Source organism: Atta cephalotes, assembly GCF_000143395.1.
Source record: "Atta cephalotes unplaced genomic scaffold scaffold00001, whole genome shotgun sequence".
Classification (NCBI taxonomy): domain Eukaryota; kingdom Metazoa; phylum Arthropoda; class Insecta; order Hymenoptera; family Formicidae; genus Atta; species Atta cephalotes.
In genome coordinates this window covers 9,989,892-9,993,862 of record NW_012130065.1, presented here as the reverse complement: position 1 = coordinate 9,993,862, position 3,971 = coordinate 9,989,892, and the positions used below count along the sequence as shown (strand labels likewise).

The following is a 3,971-nucleotide window of genomic DNA, read 5'->3' as shown; positions in this document are numbered from 1 at the left end:
GAGAGAGAGAGAGAACGATAGTGAAAGAGAGAGAAAGAAAAACATTGATTTAAAAAAAAAATGTGGAAGAGAACGAGTAACAATGGTAGTCATTTACGATAGATTTGTATTTTTCAGTGTTGAAAAGTTTTTTATACCGCTGTTATATTCTTGTCTAAATATCTTAGTTCAGAGAAGTTGCGCGAATGCGTGTTTGTAGGACATTTCTGCGTATCTGTATGCGCGAGTGTGTGTTTGTATGCATGTTTGTATGTGAGCAAGGGGATGTGAGAGAAAGAAAGAAAGAGAGAAAGAGGTAAAACGCGAGAGATAAGAATAATAATCTAGCGAGAGAAGAGCCGAGGAAGAGAGATACTTCATTTCTTTTGATGTCGATACGATGATCGTGTGATCGGAAGATCGACAAAAAAGAGGAAAGGAGAGAACGAACAGCGAAAAATGCGTGTTTCCCATTGAAACGATAGCTACTTAATGCGCGAGGACTTGTGCCATCTAACTTTAAGACAAATCAAGAAGAAAAAGAACGATTTGATGATTTGTTATAAAAAAAAGAAAAATTAAAAAAAGGCCCGATTCCTCGCGTAGAAGGACCTCCCTCGAGATGCATCTTCTCACGATCTTTGTGCGAGAGAAAGACAGAGAGTCTCAAAGCCAGAGAGTAATCATCGTGAGATCGAAACTTCACGCGGGAGGAGAGCGGAAAAAGGAGAAACGAGAGATGTGCGTTACGTAAGTAAGATTCCTATACCGCGCGAATTATGCGAGAGAGAGAGAAAGAGAGAGAGAGAGAGAGAAAGAGAGAGAAAGAATCGCAGAACCGCGTACACCTCCTGCTCACCCTCTGATGTACCGTTTTCCGAGTACGATTTAATTAATTAATTTTTATTTTTTAAATAAAGTTATTATTCTTATATTTTACGATGCTATATAGATAAATCTTATAGTGTTTTGTAAATAAGAGAGCGATCATCACACAGATCATCTTGCTCTTTGTTCTTTCTTCTTACATATACATACGCATTCACATACACACACATGCACACGCGTGCACACGCAACACACGTATGTATGTATGAACGAATCCAAAAAAAAATGGTACAACAAAATTGTTTCCAATAACAATAATGAAATCAATAGCTTTTTATAAAATTTACCTTTTAAACTGATAATCATATCGAGAAAATCATTCAATTAAGATGGCCACTAATTGTAGTTATTGCAAAATTTAATTACTTCGATCGTACGTACATGTGTGATTTAATATATAAGCATTTATCTCATCTTTTGAAAATTTGATAAGAGATTTACTTTTGTACAAAATTTAGATTAATTTCTCAGGTTTTTCGAAAAGATGCATTTCTGTCAATGCAGTTTAATTTTAATTTCGATTCAATTAACTCTTCATTTTTTTTCCTAATTATAAGAATTAGAAAAAGATGAAGAGTAAATATAACCAAGATTAAGGTTAATTTCCATTGGTAGAAATAGGTATTAGAGACCGGTGTTGTACTGTTCACACACACACATATAAAACATACGCCACATAACATACGCGTGCAAAAGCATCACATAATCGGTCGGCGCCAACATGGAAGGCGACGGGCGACTCACACGGCCCCGTCGCTTCGCGACGATGTAAAATGAATTTTGTAAATTTATAATGAAACGTATCGCCCGTCGGCGCTTCCACGCGAGCGCTTGCAAAACCGCGTAAGACCGGTTCAACGAGATTTTGATTTTTAAGCGTAGGTGCCTTTTTTCTACCTGCCTCCGACAGATCGAGAGGTACTATCGTTTTTTTCCTGTTTTATGAATTTATGTCGTTTTACGAAATCGTCTTCGAGAAAAAGCGCATCACCATGATGACGATAACGACGACGACGATGACGGTGACGACGGTGATCGATTCTCATTGTTAGTCTGAGGTATTTCGCAACAATATTGCTGCGATTTACTGCGATCTATCGCTACGATTAAGATTATTCGTATCTATTATTATTATTGGTATCGTATCTATTATTATCATCGCCACTATTATTATAGATAGAGTCATTATTTTAGATTATATTTCTACGTACCAAAGAAACAGTCGGAATACGTATACATAATACACGGAATACAAACACAACAACCACATTCTCATACATATACGCGCGATTCAAACGGGAGAAAAATCGACAGATTCGAAGGCTGATCGAAAAATTGCGACAAAGAGAACTTCGCTGAGATTCTCGGGACCTCATTCTCTCGATTCGATCGAACGGATTTTTATTTCGTGCCCGAGCGTGAAATTCATCCGTGCGATTCACATGGCAAGTGATGAACAACATGCGATTGTCGACACGGACCTAACTGAAACGATGGGAAAATCTTCCTAATTATATATATATATATATATATATCCTTAATGACATTTCGCGTCGAGAGACACGATCTTCGAGGAGTTCGACACGGAAATTAGGTACGTTTACGGATCTATCTTTGACACTATTCCGTGCTGTAAGAACGGACTTTTCTCGATTTATGAATCCCTTGCTTTGCATCTGAACTTTTTCAGATTCTCTGAAGGGTCTCAGAATCTAATATAATCGCGCCAAAACATCTCGTACGATTTTTGCACATCTTTCACGCGTCTTTTGGATTTCCGCATTGTTCAGCATTCTTGATAGCGAATGAAATTTATTCTTGCTCTTCTTTTTTTCGCATTAGTCGATTATAGTACACGTTTAGTGCGAGGCGAGAAGCCGCCTTTGTGTTCGCGGCTCAGTCGATCGCCCGCGCTTAATATAATTCAAATTAAAATATGTAGATGTGCGTAAATATATATGAAAGAAAGGAAGTGTGTATGTACGTATAAATGGATGTGTATGTGTGAGCGAGCGAGCGGTAAGCTTAAATATTAAATGGCAAATCTTAGAGCGTGAGGATAACACGCGATAAGAGTACGCTAATAAGAAAGCAGCTGGGCGCAGTGCAATGAATTGTGTTATAAACGGAGACGAGACAAGGGGGGAGCCAAAGTGCACGAGAAGGTGAAGGGTACGACGACGTCCCCTCCTCCCCCTCCCCCTCTGGTTTTTCTCCTTTTTTTTTTTCTCGAAGGCAATCCACCGGAAATGGAATGTGACCCGACATTAGGCATGGGTGTGAGAAGGGAAGCGGAAACCGAAATCGACGAGCGTTTCCAATGTTCCCAGAGGCGAGCAAAACGAGAGAGAAAGAGAACGTGCGCCCAACACAACGAGAGAGAGAAAAAAATCGAAGAAGATGGGTTGGGATTGTTTCTCGGAGGGGGGGGGGAGGGGAATTAGGGCGGAAGTGAAGAGACCGTCTGACGACCTCCCCACGCACCCCATCCCCTTATATTAGCGATTCGTTGTTCTTTTCTAGATGATATAGTTCTCTCTCTTACCTGTAATATACACACACGTGATACACGCACGTGCACAGATTCACACACACACACACACACACACACACACACACACGCGCGCGCACACACACACACACACGCACACTCACACACACACGCACACAGACGGGAAAGGTGAGAATTGAGTTGATCGGGCTTGTCGGCGCGTCCATATTCGGCCGCGCGAGGCTCGGATAGTCGAATTACCATGAGGAAAAAGTTTAAAAAATGCAGATAGTCCCTCTTAGGTGCAAAAGTAGTGTGTTTTTTAAATACTATCTCGAATTTCTACGAAACCTCGATTAGCGAATCCTGTACCTGCATTAACTAGGAAAAAATGAGACTCCCGCGACGACGTGGGCGGTTTTTTATATATATATATATATATATATGTATATATATATATAATATATAGTAATTTTATATATATATATATATATATATAATATATAGTATCGCCGCGTCGAAGGAAAGGGAGAGCGAGTCGTTCGCCACCGTGTTATTTCGTCAAGTATTTGTAAGAACGTCGGCTTATTTGTTACTATACTTTATATAATAT

General features: G+C 39.6%; 1 pseudogene; it reads right to left on the bottom strand.

Annotated features, from left to right (window-relative positions):
- Window positions 1-1,854: 1,854 nt before the first annotated feature.
- LOC105618565 overlaps window positions 1,855-3,971 on the bottom strand; it is a 15,679-nt pseudogene continuing 13,562 nt past the window's right edge.